The sequence below is a fragment of the Marmota flaviventris genome, chromosome 18 (genome assembly GCF_047511675.1).
Source record: "Marmota flaviventris isolate mMarFla1 chromosome 18, mMarFla1.hap1, whole genome shotgun sequence".
NCBI classification, from domain to species: domain Eukaryota; kingdom Metazoa; phylum Chordata; class Mammalia; order Rodentia; family Sciuridae; genus Marmota; species Marmota flaviventris.
The window spans coordinates 13,911,386-13,927,431 of record NC_092515.1 but is presented as its reverse complement, the minus strand read 5'-3'; the positions used below and the strand labels follow the sequence as shown (position 1 = coordinate 13,927,431).

General features: G+C 40.2%; 1 pseudogene; it reads left to right on the top strand.

The window, feature by feature from the left end:
* Positions 1 to 8,226: 8,226 nt before the first annotated feature.
* Positions 8,227 to 12,738, top strand: LOC114097303 (protein max pseudogene; annotated as a pseudogene).
* Positions 12,739 to 16,046: the final 3,308 nt, after the last annotated feature.

The window sequence follows — 16,046 nt, the reverse complement described above, 5'->3', positions numbered from 1 at the left end:
GTTAAAATATGCAAGATGAGGCCAAGGGATGGAATGCCAAGGTACCAGGGGCCAAGAGGATGTGGGAGTGAGAAACCAAGGAAGCTAAGACCACTCTCTCATTAAGTGGAACTGTGAGGGTTAACCAGAACTTCAAGGTGTGAAGGGAACTGACAGGTCCCGATTTGTTGAATTAGAGTAAACATTTAACATTCTTCATTAGATGAAGGTCTGTTATTAGTTTAAAACTAGGATCCATGGCAGAAGGAAATTAATCTTTTTACAGATGCATATATCATCATTCAACATAAATTTAGGAAGGAAGAATGGAAGGTAAGGATTAATATGAAGAATGGAAGGAAACAGGGTTTCTTTTGTTGTTTGTTTTTAAGGGGAGGCATTTTTTTTAACCCAGGAGTGCTTAACCAATGAGCCACATCCCAGCCCTTTTTATTTTTTTATGTTAAGACAAGGTCTCCCTAAGTTCCCGAGAGTGGCCTCCATCCTCCTGCCTCAGCCTCCAGAGTTGCTGGGATTACAGGCATGAGCTACTGCACCCAGCAACGGATTTCTTAATGACTAACATCTTTCTGAATCAGGAGTCAAGAAGAGTTGGAAAAGATGGACATTGGAGGAGAACCGAGACTATTTGAAAGCACAGCAGCAGATAATGGCAGGAAAGATGAAAGAGGAAACGGGAGATGCACCCAGAGAATCACAGCAGGAATTCAGATGACGTGTCGCCAATGAAATATCTAAGGCCAACACCCATCTGCCTCGTTGTGTAATTCATCTGCACAAAACTTCCCAGAGTAGCTGTGGGGGGAAAGGGACACTAGACTTGAGGCATTTCCAGGTCAGTGTCATAGAACAAGAGGGAACTGCACATGCTGTAAAGACTTGAAGGACCGACAAAAATTATAATAAAGAGAATGGCTCATATAAACTTGCATGACAGAAAACTAGGAATGTATATAAATGGTCCAAAATCCTATGAGAATAGAAAACCATGCGGGAAAAAAGCTACAGAGGTCTGAACAGGACTCTCCACTGAATGCCAAGTTGTGAATGCACAGGATGAAACTTCACAGGACTGAGTACAGGAGAAAAAAAAAAAACAGTAAATGATGAGCTTTTAACAGTTCTCAGAGCTTTTTAAAAAATGTTCAAGAGATGACCAGCTAGAAAAGAGCCACTTTGAGCATTCAATAGAGGCACCAAAGAGGCAATGCCTTAGTGATTGAACTAAATCTCTCTATTTTAAAAGACTATTCTGTCTGGGTGCAGTGGCACATATCTGAATTCCAGTAACTCAGGAGGCTGAGGGAGGAGGATTCAAGGCCAGCCTAGGAAACCTACGAGACCTTGTCACAATATATACATAAAAAGGACTGAGAATATAACTCAGTGGTAAAGCACCCCTGGGTTCAATACCCACTACGACATATGTGTACACACACACACACACATGAAATAAAAGACTATTCTAAGCTTGCCCTATTAAAGTTTAAATACAAGCCTTGAATGAATCAAGATGAACCACAAATAAATCAGCTGAACATCAGAACAAAACCTAACATGTTTTAAAAAGAAAAACCAAAGCTTACACACACCTGTAATCCCAGCAACTGGGGAGGCTGAAGCAGAAGGATTGCAGTTCCAGGCCAGCCTCCTCAACTTAGAGACCCTGTCTCAAAATAAAAAGTTCAATCCTAGTATGAAAAGAAAAGCAAAAGAAAAGAAAACCAAAATCCAAGCATGCAAGCACTCAAAATTGACAATACCTATGATACAATGCCACGAAACAATCATTGCATATGGCAAGAGACCAGAAAAAGTTGACCCACAAGAGAATAATTAGTCAATAAAAGCAGACTCCCTAGCAGGTGTGGTGTTGCACACCTATAATCCAGCAACAGGGGAGGCTGAGACAGGAGGATTACAAATTTGAGGCTGGTCTCAGCAACTTAGTGGAGCCCAAGGAGCATAGAGTCTGTCTCAAAAATAAAAAAGTAAAAAGGCTGGGGATTCATCTCCGCAGTAAAGTGCCCCTGGTTCAATCCCCAGAACCAATGCAGCCATTATGGAAAATAGTATGACGTTCCCTTCAAAAAAATAAAAACAGGGCTACCTTATGATCAGGCAAATCTACTTCTGTATATATATTCAAAGGAAATGAAATCAGCATCTCAAAGATGTATCATTTGTCACATTATTTGTAATAGATAAGATATGGCCATCAGTAAGGGGTTGGGATAGCCCCAACCCTTGTCTCAGGGCCTTCTCAGAGTTCATCCCCAAGATGGGGTGAAAGCAAACTTCTAACTGATCAGCAATAAAAATGGAAGGAGGCTTAGCCCTCAGTGCTTGAATCTCTTTCACTATCTTTTCCTCCCATTCCCAAGACTGAGTTTGGTGGGGCAGCGTGGAAAGAGCTTGAAACTTCTGAGAGCAAGTGCTCAGCCTCTGACCAGCCTCCTCTCAGGATTGGTGACTGTTTAACAAATTATGCATCCCCACAAAAACAGGTATGTGCTCTGAATGGCCTCCAACCCCTGCATAGTCCCTTCTGGGTGGTCCTCACCTGGTCTCTGAGCCGAGTGGGAAGCTGCCTGGAAACCACTGCCCTATTGCACTTCTCCCTCACTGCAGCTGCCCCAGAACCTGGGTGGGCCTGGACCACAGAGGTTAGGAGAAAAGAAGGTATTAGAGGCAAAAAGTAGGGGAAAACCAGATTCAGCTTAGAGATGTCCAACCACAAAAGAAATTAGACACACATACACCTTCTATTTGTGTGGTAGAGACTTTTCATTTTATTTTCCCAAAGAAAAAAAAAAATGGAGAAACTGTCCCTCCTCCCCCCATTTTTGGAATCCAGGGCCTCATTTACTAGGCAAGTGTCCTACCACTGAGCTACAATCCCTCAAGAAGTTCACTGAATGGAAAAAAAAAATTAGCAGGTAACTTCTTTACCCACTCATCTCAATTAGCAGATGAGTGGGTAAAGAAGTTACATATATATTAATATATATATTAATATATAATATATATTAATTATTATTATATATACAATATATTAATATATAATATATATTACATAATTATACATATATTATAATGAAAGCCTTTAAAAACGAAAGAATCATGCCATTTACAAAACATGGATGAAGCTAGAAGACGTTATGCTGCATAAAATAGGCCAGATGTAGAAAAATAATGCATACTCTCACTTATATATGGAATTTTAGTCATTCACAGAAGCAGGGAGTAGAATGGCGGCTACCAGGGTGGAGGGGAAGGGAAGATGTACATCAAGGACAGAGTTCCAGTTATGCAGGATGAATTGGTTCTAGGACCTTAACATAGTTTAGGGACACCAATATTACCGATTTTATGCTTGGAATTTACTCAGACTTCAAGGTGTACCCACCACAAAAACAAAAATGGTAACCCTGTACAGAGATGGATGTTAATTTGTTTGATTGTAGTAATGAGTTCACTATGGGTGAATCAAAACATTAAGCTCTACACCTTATATGTAATTTAAATTTTTAAGTGATACAAAAGAAAATGTTAAAGAATCAGATCTTTTTACCTGTGAAATACTATTAAGTGGGCGATTATATTTCAATCATGATGAAAAAATGATTTGCTGATCATTTTCCAAATGAAAAGTGTAAACTCACAGATCTTAGAATCACATCGAGACCCCAAAATTGAATTTTTGAAAACTAGCAAACAAAAAATTTTACAGCAAAGAATAAATACATGTTAGATAAAAATGAAATGATGAGCCAGGTGTCATGGCACATGCCTGTAATCCCAGGAGGCCAAGAGAGGAGGATCGTGAGTTTAAAGCCAGCTTCAGCAAAAGCAACTGAGTGCTAAGCAACTCAGTGAGACCCTGACTCTAAATAAAACTCAGAATTGGGCTGGGGATGTGGCTCAGTAGTTGAGTGTCCCCGAGTTCAACCTCCTGAACCCAATAATAATAATATTGAAGACTTTTTATAAGAAATTATGCAGACCAGAAGACAATGGAATAATTACAGATCCTTACAGTTTTAAAGAAGAAAGAAGACTCAACATAGAATTTTATGCCCCCAAAAAATCTTTGTCAAGTAAATTAAAAATTAAAAAAACCACTATCATCTGGTGAGCAGAGCAGAATTTATCACCAACAGACATTTATTATAAGAAAAGCTAAAATTCTCCACGGGTAAGAAAAACAATGCCAGAGAGAAACTCACAAATAAATACTGAGCACTGGAAATGGGAAATATGTAGGTAAATGTGAACATTTTTTCATCTTTAATTTCTTTTAGACCATTTCTAAAACAAAATTTATGACCTGATGTTGTGAAGGTTATAACAAAGGTAGAAGATATGCCAGCTGCATTAAGGGCAAGAGGATGAGGGAAAGAGGTTGTAAGGTTATATGTGATGTGGTCCAATATTCTTTAATGGTTGCCTGTGGAAGGTTGAAGGGAGGGATCTATTGTAAACCCCAGAGCAACGACAGAAAAAAAAAATCTGTAGCTAATAAGTCAATAGTGGATTTACTAGGAAATCCTAAAACAAATCCAGGAAAAAATTGGAGAAATAGAAAACATCAAGGAGAGTTAAACACAATGACATAAATAATGGTATTAAAAATAAGTCTTGTAAAAACTTCTATTAAAGGGCAGAGGTTGCTATGCTGGAGTTAAAAGGCAATTATGAGCTATTAGTTGTATATAAGAAACTCATTTAATATAAAGATATCAAGAACAAGTTAACACTCATGCAAAAAATGAAATTTGGTATTTCAGAAACCAATGATTTGGGCAATCTTATGATTTAGTCTCTCAATTTTAGTCTCTCAATTTTGTAGTGACAAAATTGGGTACTTGAAATGACTCACATTTGGTCTTCTTAGCAAGAAATATGTCAGTCATCATGCTACATGGAGTCACAGGCTAAGGACTTAAGTTGAAAAGCTCTTATGTATGAAAATTCCCCATATTTAGGCAATAAAGAGGCAAAGTACCATAAGTCTTTTTTGTAGACTCTGTAACTATCCATGTCTAGGAACATGAGCAAACTGGAGATAAAGCAACCTCTATAAATTCCACAAACAAGCTCTGACCAAGTGTGGTAGTATCCCAAAGGTGATCAATTTGCACACCCATCTGCCCGACCAGAAAAGCAAAAAATCATAAAGCAATCAGGTTTAATATAGTTTAAAATTGATAATGTATGCAAAGGTTCAATAAATATGACTTATAATCCATTAAACAGAAAACTGAAGTAAACCTACAGATGGTTCACACAATGCAGATAGTCGACAAGAGTGAGATACAGATCCTCCAAGAATTTGGGGCTGTGCCAGATTGTTGGTCTAGTAGTGCCCCCAAGAGACTGGCACCGACATTTGCATTGGTTTTGGTTTGTTCTACCCAAGCAGCTTCTCCAGAAGAACACCAGAAGATCTGAGAGGAACAGAATTCTTTTTTTTTTTTTCTGAATCTAGACATTTAAAGAATTTTTAATACAGAGACAACTGAACATAGGTTTCAATGATCACACACAAAAGGAATAGATTAAAACTGTTTGAAAAAGTTACACATGGAAGACTCTAACCAGCAATCCCTGAGTAGGGCCATCAGATTTCTAGAATTACTGTTCTATAATACTCCAAAAGTTCATTTCTAAAAAGAAACCCAAAGAAACAAATGTATGATCTAATTTAAAAAACTGATAGAAACCACTCTATATTTCAAAAAGCACTCCTAAAGGGTACTCTGACATTGCAATTAATAGTAAAAGATGTTGACTCAACTATGCTGAAAGAGTAAAGAAAACTGTAAATGAGAAAACAAAGGAAATCAGGAAAATGATGAATGAACAAAACGAGAATCTCAGTAAACAAAGTACAGAAAGGAAACAAATCCTGGAGCTGAAAAGTGCAAAAACTGAAGTGGAAAGTTCACTAGAGATATTCAAAAGCAAGGCCATTGAAATTACCCCATCTGAAAGAAGAAAATGAACAGGTTGAGGAGCCTGTGGGACACCATCATGCATACCAACAAATGCACCACAGACATTCCAAAAGGGAGAGAAAGACGGGAGAATAGAGCAAGGCTGCAAGTCCACTTGCTCCATGACTCAGGATTCAAGTAGTGGGAGCACTGCTTTCTCAGTGAGGTAAGTGAAAGAGGGAATTCACCAAAATTCAATATCGGACCATCAGAAGCTCTTAGAGACTCAGAAATTTGGGTGCATTAAACAATCAAGAAAGTACACTGGAGCTGAGCCAGTTGTCACAGTGGCACTTGTTCACTGCAGTGGGGAAGGGTAACAAAGTACAAATTTGTTGTGGAAAACCTGTAGAACAGAGAAGCAACCTGAAGTCCACTGATCCAGAGGTTGCACTGTGAACTGGTATTTGAAGAGTGTTCTTTGTTTCTCAACTGGCAAGGGGACAGCTGAGGTCCATCATCTGGAGAAGACTATACCGATGCTTGGTGCTGGGGGATCCCAGCAGACCACAAAACATTGCCATACTGTCCCAGAAAGCATCTACTGTGCAGCCTAGTGTGTACCTAGAAGAACATGATTGAAACAGAGAAGACTGTACCCAGGAGGGTTCAAATCAGAGTCAAGAAGAGTGCAACTTACTTTCCCTTAGTGTCTGGTGTCACATGACCAGCTGCAGAGGGTCAGGAACCAGGTGTGAACAACTCATGGACTAAGCCTGTAAAGGCTGTATTCATGGCCAGCAGAGAGAGACCTGTGGAGGGCTGGCCCCCCTGCTCCGTGTACAATTCTTAGGAGGATACTGAGATCCAGACTCCCAGTGGAGATGGGCATCCACCTGGCCCTGGGGCATGTTGATCTAATCTTTCTAAAGCAGATACCACACAATGAAGTCCCAAAGGCCCGATTAGAGTCAAGCTCCAGCTACCAAACTCCCCACTTAGCACTGTGCATCAGCCCCACCCAGGAATGCACTGATCAGGTCTAAACAGAACTGCACTCAACAGTACTTCTCATCTGTTCTCACTTCACTGAGGAGAGGGGAAGTTGAAAGTTATTTTGACCAGCTTCAGTTTTAGGCCACTCCAGCTAGTGGCTCAGCGAGAAGAAGGGGGATGGAGAAGAGGACCTAGGAGGCAGAGGAGGAGGAGGAAAGAGAAGAAGGCAGAGGAGCAGGAGGACACCGAGGAATGTAACAGCCCCAGCCCTGCTCTTAGGAATACACAGTCCAAGAAGAAATTAAAAGTCAGTCAGGATAGGTAGGGATCATCTGTCCTCATCCTCAGTTTTTCTTCCTCAATGTGCCTTTAATTAGTTTATTTATATGCGGTGCCAAGAATTGAACCCAGTGGAGATAGAAATGTGCTAGGGGACTGCTGTACCACTGAGCCACAGCCCCAGTGCTCAACAGTGTTGGCCACCTCAGTGGAGACAAGTTTTTCATTTTTCATTAAAAGCATGTTCTTGCTGTGCTGATTGGTCTGTGGGTGTATATATACATATTTCTTTTCTCCCTCATTTTTAGCATTTTTTAATGGAAATTTTTGTTTTGTCTTTTAAGGGTTAGGGTTTTCGTGTTCATTTATTTTGCTAGTTTTTCTTGTTTTCTTCCTCTAATAGTCAGATTCACTTGTTCTCTTTTCCTTAGTTACTTTTCTTCTTTATAGCCATCACTTGCTACATCTCTTCTGCCTCCATTGTTCACATCTTTGCAGACTCCAAGCTTTCTTTTACCATCCCATCACATTTTCTTTTCTTTTAGTAAACCCTTTGGTTTATATAACTACTTGCCCCACCATTCATGTTGTTGCAGCTGTTGGTACCATGGTGGCACAATTGACTCCTGCTGTTTACTTTAATGCAAGATCTAGTTCACAGCTAGTTATTGTTTGTGCTGCTGGCATTGCTGACCCCACCATTTCTGTCTTTGTGGTAGTTAGTGTTGTAGATGTCCTACTAGGCACCAGGTATTTAATGCTATAGATCATTTGCTTCTGATGTTGCTATTCTTTGTTTCCCCCTTTTTCTGTGAGGTGTCAGGAACCTACTGGGACAATACAAGTTAAGAGAGTAGAGAATGCTGCCGAGCTAAACCCCGCCAAGAGACAACATATCTTGCTCTACAAACTAACCATGCTCAAACAGCATTGATATTTCAATACAAAGAACAGAAGAAACAAAACCCCAAAATAATGACCAGGGTCTAGCAGGGACCCTCAGGTCCCACTCATGGGCATCCACAACTACAGCAAAAACAAAGTTTGTGGATACCACACTTACAATGGGTCTCAGTCTAGATCATTCTTATATCACTTTAGAATATACAGCTGTTAAATGAGCAATCAGAGGGTGTATACCACACACCCTGATGTATATAACACCATAGCCAGACCTACAAGAAGGACTGCACTCTTGAGACCTACAAGGAAAGCAGAATCCTCAACCTGTGACACAATACACTCTATCAAAATGCACTAATCTTCACCAAAAAACAAGCTGGGAAACTATACTATAAAACCTACTTGGAAATATATTGGGGGCTGAGGTTGTGGCTCAGTAGTAGAGCACTTGCCTAGCATGAGTGAGGCCCTGGGTTCAGTCCCCAGCACCACATAAAAATTAACAAAGGTATTGTATCCATCTACAACTAAAAAAAATTTTTTAAAAAAAAAGTATATAGAAAAACTCACCACAACTTCATATCCCAGAATACTTTGACAAGAAAAGGCTGTGCCCTAAAAAGACCTGCACATAAAAATAGAAAAGAATCCACCTCAACAGATTCATAAAACCTGACACAGGGGTCCACTTCTCTATCTACCGCGAGGGACGCTGGTGTGGAGGACACTAACTGCCACAGCTTCCAGGGCTTTGGCGAAACCTCAGGTGCGGGGTCTTCTGGCCAAGCGGCTGTGGTTTCATATCGTTGGAGCATTCACTTTTGCCCTGGAGGTTGTAGCTCTCTAAGTTTGGTGTGGCTGAGTCAAGAAAGGAGGCATATGCAGATTTCTACAGAAATTATGATTCCATGAAAGATTTTGAGGAGATGAGGAGAGGTGGAATCTTTCAGAGTGCAAAGTGATTTTGGAATAAAAAGAATTTCTTTGGACTGAGGTCTTTAGAAGTTTGTACTGACTTGTGCTCCTGAAGTATAAAACATGAAAGGCTAACAAATAGTCTTTCTTGGACAATAAACAATTAACAAATACTGTAAAAAGCAAAACAAACACAGGTTTGCAAGAACTATGAAAAAAAAAAAAAAACAAGGTAACATGACACCTCCAAAAGCTTATAATTCACCAGAAACTGACTCCAAAGATATAGAAGTCAATGAAATATTAGACAGAATTTTAAATTATTGTAAAATTATCAAGAAACTCTGAAGAACTTGAACAACTGGATGAATTAAGGAAATCAGTATAGGAGATGAGTGAGAGATTCAATAGGAGATAGAGATATTGAAAAAGAACCAAAACTCTTGAAAATAAAATACAATAAATCAAAATGTTCTGTTGAAAGCCTCTTTAGTAGAGTAGACCATGCTGAGGACAGAATCTTGAGCTGGAAGACCAAGTAGCCAGCTGCGAACATCCAGATAGCATTAAAGGAAATGATTAACCATGACCAGAATATACAAGAACTCTGGGACAACATTAAAAGTTCAAATTTAAGAATCCCTTGAATCAAAGAACACTGTGAGATGCAGATTAATGGCATGGATAAATTCTTCAGTGAAATAAGACAATTTTCCAAACCTTGAAAATGAGATGGACATCAAAACTTGGGATTCATTCAGAACCCCAAATAGACAAGATTTTTAAAAAAGTCTCTGTGAATGCTATAATTAGAATGTCTAATGCACAGAACAAAGATAGAATTTTTAAAAACTTCAAGAGAAGATTTCATTGTGACCTTTATGAAGGTCACTTTTATAAATAAGCCAATCAATAACTCCTGCCTTCTTAGCACAGTCCAGGAGGGCTTGGAATGCTATGTTCCAAGCCCCATAAGAAAATCATCAACCAAGATTACTATATCCAGCATAGCTACCCTTCAGAATCAAAGAGGAAATAATATCCCTATAAGATAAACAGAGGGCTGGGGATGTGGCTCAAGCGGTAGCGCACTCGCCTGGCATGCGTGTGGCCCGGGTTCGATCCTCAGCACCACATACAAACAAAGATGTTGTGTCCGCCGAAAACTAAGAAATAAATAGATATTAAAATTCTCTCTCTCTCTCTCCCTGTTTAAAAAAAAAAGATAAACAGAAACTAAAAGAATTAATGACTGCTAAGCTGGAACTAGAGAAAAATATTTAAATATAACAAAAATTTTAAAAAAGAACTCCAGAGACAGCAAATGTGCAAATATCATTTTGAAGAGCAGATAATCAAATGAGAAACAGAACCACATTAAACATTAGAAATTAATCAAGCCTGGCATGGTGGTGCACACCTGTAATCCCAGTGGCCCAGGAGGCTGAGGCAGGAGAATCGCGAGTTCAAAGCCAGCCTCATCAAAAGTGAAGCGTTAAGCAACTCAGTAAGACCCTGTCCCTAAATAAAATGCAGAATAGAGCTGGGGATGTGACTTGGTAGTCGAGTTCCCCCAAGTTCAATTCCTAGTAATAAAAAAAGAGAATGTAATCAAAAATGGTAGGAATTAAACATCTCTCTATAACAACATTGAATGTAAATGGTCTCAAATCTTCAATTAAAAGACATAGGCTGTCAAAATGGATTTAATATAACACCCAACTATATGTTGTTTGCAAGAAACTCACCTTATAGGCAAAGACAGTCACAGGCAAAAAGTGAAGGAATGGAAATTGTTGTATCATGTAAATGGAACCTGAAAACAAGCCGAAGTAGCTACTCTAATATCCCACAAAGCAGACTTCAAGCCAAAAATCAGGCAAAGAATGTCAGTTCATGCTGATAAAGACATCAATCCAACAAGAAGTTCTGATAGTAAATACTTATTCCCCAAACATCAGTGCACCTAATTACATAAAACAGACACTACTCAACTTGCAGACTCAGACAGACCCCAGTACAATAATACTGGGTGATTTCAACATACCTTTCTCACCAATAGGTCATCCAGACAAATTCAGTGAAGACCCTCTATAACTTATAAATCAAATGAGTGTAGACATCTATACACTATTTCATCCAACAGCCAAATTCACTTTTTTCCTCAGCCCTTCATAAAACCTTCTCCAAAGCAGACCATGTTTTAGGCCACAAAGCAACTCTTAGCAAATACCAATTTTTAAAATAATATAATTTCTTGCATCTTATCTGACTGTAGTGAAATGAAATTAGAAATCAACACTCCTCCCCCCCCCAAAAAAAAAAACTTATAGAAATTCTAAAGACACATGGAGATTGAACAGTATACTTTTGAATAATGAAAGGGTGATAGAGGAAATTGGGGGAAATTTTAAAATTCTTAAAATTAAATGAGAATCGAGATACAAAATACCAGAACCTCAGAGTGAGAAAGCGAGTGAGTGAGAGAGAGTGTGTGGGGGAGTATTTGGCTTGTTGTCGGTGACTTCCCCCTCCCCTCCACCCCTCCCCCTCCCTGTCGCAACTCCCTGGGCCGTAGGAAAGGAGCCATAACGATGATATCCAGGTGGCGAGCAATGCTGACAAACAGGCTCATCATAATGCACTGGAACAAAAACGCAGGGACCACATCAAAGACAGCTTTCATAGTTTGCAGGACTCGGTCCCATCACTCCAAGGAGAGAAGGCATCTGGTGCCCAAATCCTAGACAAAGCCACAGAGTATATCCAGTATATGCTAAGGGAAAACCACATGCACCAGCAAGATACTGATGACCTCAAGCGGCAGAATGCTCTTCTGGAGCAGCAAGTCCGTGCACTGGAGAAGGCGAGGTCGAGTGCCCAACTGCAGACCAGCTACCCCTGCTCAGACAACAGCCTCTACACCAACCCCAAGGGCAGCACCATCTCTGCCTTCTATGGGGGCTCTGACTCCTGCTCAGAGTGAGCCTGGAGAGCCCCAAAGTAGGAAGAAACTCCAGATGGAGGCCAGCTAAGCCACACAGGGCGGCCAGCAATAAAAACTGTCTGTCTCCTCCATCATCTCATCCTCCTCCCAGTTCATCATTAGAACCCTCATAACCACTTAAAAGACTCTTTATTTTTCTTTTTAATTTTTATTTTTATGTAGAAGCTCTTGGACAACAGCTCTTGTTCTCCTTCCCTATTTACACTTTTTTTTTTTAATGTATTCCCTTCAGGGATTCCCTGTCCCCACCAGACGTTTTTAAACCAAAACACCCCAACTTGGCAGCTTTTTCTGTGGAGGACAGACGGCTGGCCCAACCTCTGAGCACATGGTGTCCTGGCCACCCCACCAGCTCCTCCAGCCCCGGGGGCCTCTCCTCCCGGTCCCCTCCCCTTTGTTTGATAGACTTTGTGAATCTGTGAACTGCTCTACTTTGAGAAGATGACCAGTTTGGAGTAATCAGAATTACCACCTCTCCTTCTTAAGGATTTTTTTTTTTTCCTAAAAAGCTATTTAACCCTTGTTGAGAGACCTGACCTTGAAGAAGTTTGTGGTATAAAAGGAAAGTGGGGACAGATTTGCAGAGTTCTTGGCACGTTTCACTCCCGCTTCTCTCAGCCAGTTGTGTAAGCCTGCAGTGCCAGCCGTACCGAGGGCCGAGTGACACTTGTGGTATGTACTGGAGATGGCAGCAGAGAAGCGGCAGCCACCAGGGAGGGGTAGGGGGTGGTTGGGGGTGGGACATGGAGGGATCATTGGGTGGGGTAGAGGTTTTGTATTGAGGGCCAGTGATGATGTTTGGATATTTATTTCCTACTACTGAAATTTGAATCTGAATGAATTGTCCCTATTTCTGATGATGTCAATTATTGCAAAGCCACAGATTCATAAAGTAATGATCAATTCTTCCTTTCTTTTCATGTGTATTTCTAAGAAATAGAGCCAACTGATTTTGTAATATAAATTCCAAGAGCAATTTACCTGGTACTAAACCCGCACCCCAGTGCGGCCCCTTTCCCCATCCTCACCCCACTTCCTCCTGTTCCCAAACCTGTCTCCATTGTGTGATCCAGCTCTGGTTCTGGCTGTGGTCAACAGATCCCAGTGAAGGGTTTTGTGTGTTTGGGCCTCATTTCTTTGTCTTTTTCCCACTCTGTTCTGGCATTTGCTGATCTCTGGTGTATACTCTGTAGTCTCGGTCTGTGTTTGATTCCATTCCATGGAAATAAAAAGTATATTGTACCTACTGCGGAAGAATTGTCTTGCAAGTTAAGGCTTCCCCTTTTACTATAAGACTATAAATAAAAACTTATTTTATCCTTAAAAAAAAAAAAATACCAGAACCTCTGGGACACTATGAAGATGGTTCTGAGAGGAACATTTATAGCTATAAAAGCCTACATAGGAAAATCCCAACCAAACTAATGATGCATCTCAAGGCCCTTAAAAAACAAGGAACAAATAAATTTCAAAACCAGTAGAAGGAAGGAAATAATTCAGAGCAGAGGAAAAAAAAATTACAAAGGGTCAGTGAAATGAAGAGAGGGTTTTTTTAAAAAGAAACAAGATTTGGTATTTTCTTAGCAAAACTAACCAGAAGAAAGAGAAAAACCCAAATAAATATTAGAGATGAAGAAGGAAATTTTGCCACAGCCATCTCAGAAATCCAGAGGATCATTAGGGACTGTTTCGAAAACTTCTACTCAAGTAAATTTGAAAACCTAGAAGAAAGTGACATTTCTAGATACATATGTCCTGCCAAAATTGAATCAAAAGGACACAGGAAAACAGTCCAATAACTAGCAATGAGATAGAAGCCATAATGAAAAGAAGCCATGATGAAAAGCCTTCCAGCAAAGTAAAAAGCCCACGACCAAATGGATTCTCAGCTGGATTCTACCAAACTTTTAAAGAACTAATTGTCAGATCAGGCGGGGCAGGCAGCAACCAAAGGAGGCAGATTTAAAAGAGCTACTGAACAGGCTTTATTGAGATATCACTCCCGGGCAGAACTCGATCAGACCCACAGAGGGGACAGGGGAAGGGTCTGAGGAGAAACCGCATGGAAGCTCAACCGGACTGGACTTCTAAGGGGCTTACAGCAGGAAGGGAAGGGCTTGGGACAGGAAAAGGTGTTTCTAGGGTCCCTTGCCCCCTTGGAGTTGGTCAGGGGAGTTGGCTGAACTCCAGGATTGGCCAGGGGATCCTGCTGATTGACAGGTGTTAGTCAGGAGATCTGGCTGATTGACAGGCATTTCCGCTGGCATCTGATTGATGTTCTTTTCCGGAGCAGGCTGCTTTGTTCTAAGTTGCCACTAAGTCGCCACCAAGTCACCACCACCGACCTAACACTAATGCCAATGCTCCTCAAATTATTTCATGAAACAGAAAGGGGGAAATAATTCCAAATTCATTCTATAAAGCCAGTATCACCCTGATATTAAACCAAAGAAGGACACTTTAAGAAAACTACAGACCAATATTCCTAATGAATGTAGATGCAAAAATCCTTTATAAAATGTTAGCAAATCATATTTGACAACATATTAAAAAGATTGTACATAATGACCAAGCTGGTTTTATACCAGGGTTATGAGGATGGTTTAATATATGCAAATCATCAAATAGGTATAAGGACCAAAATATCATAGTCATCTCAATATAGAGAGGGGCTTTGACAAAATTCAGCCCCCATTCATGATTTAACAAACAAACAAACAAAAACCACTGACGAAACTGGGGTTAGAAGGAACTTACCTCGTCATCATGAGGGAGATATATACAACAAACCCAAAGCCAACCTCACAACAAATGGGGAAAATCTGAAAGCATTTCTGAAAAATCCAGAGGAAGACAAGAAGTCCTCTTATCTTTCCTGTTCAATACATACTAAAACTTCTAGCCAGAGCAATTAAGCAAGAGAAGGAAATAGAGGGGATAAAAATTAGGAAAGGAAGAAATCAAATTATCACTCTTTGCAGATGATATAATCCTATACTCGGAGCTCCAAAAGGCCTGTAACCCCAGTAACTCAGGAGGCTGAGGCAGGAGGATCACAGATTCAAGGCCCCTGGGTTCAATTCCCAGTACAACAACAACGACAACAATAATAACAACAACAACAAAAAAAAACCAATAGGGTTCCTATAGACCAATAATGCATCCACTGAAATCAGTAACACAATCCCATTCATGATAGCCTTAAAACACACAGTAAATCTAACCAAGGAGGTTGAGAGACCTGTAAAATGAAAACTACAAAACAATGAAGAAAAAAATTGAAGACATAAGAATGGAAAGGCCTCCTATGTTCATGAATAGGCAGAATTAATATTGTTAAAGTGGTCATACTATCAATAGCAACATATAGATTCAATGCAATCCCATCAAAACACCAGTGACATTCCCCACAGAACTAGGTTGGGCGGGGGGGGGAGAAACGTCCTAATATTCATTTGGAAGAAGACCTAGAATAGCCAAAGCAATTCTGAGCCACAAAAAAAGCAATACTGGAGTCATCCCGATACCCAGCTTCAAATCACTACAGAGCTTCAGTGACAAAAACTGAGTGGTACTGCCACAAACACAGACACATAAATCAATGGTGCAGCCGAGGAACGGAGCAAGACGAGAAACAGGACGCAGGGGACCCAAAGCTGTGGAAAGCTAAGGATGTTTATTTTAAGCAGCCCAGCTAATATATGTCTCTTGTGTTAATCTTTACAGTTCAGCAAGCTTTTTGAGGTTAACATAAGATACCAAGAATAACATTAAAATAATGCAGTGTTCATAAGCCATTTCCTTTGTCTCTTAGATCTAAGCCCAATGATAAGCACAATTCAAGGGGAACAAATTAACAAGAATATCCCCCAAATAATGTTAACCACGGGAAACGCATGAAGCCAGTCTGTCTCAAGAGGAACTTATGGCAAGTCTGACCATGTCAGCAGAGTGTGTCCTGAGAACTGTGTGCTGTTCTTACTCACTCCAGTGTGCCAAGAGCTCGG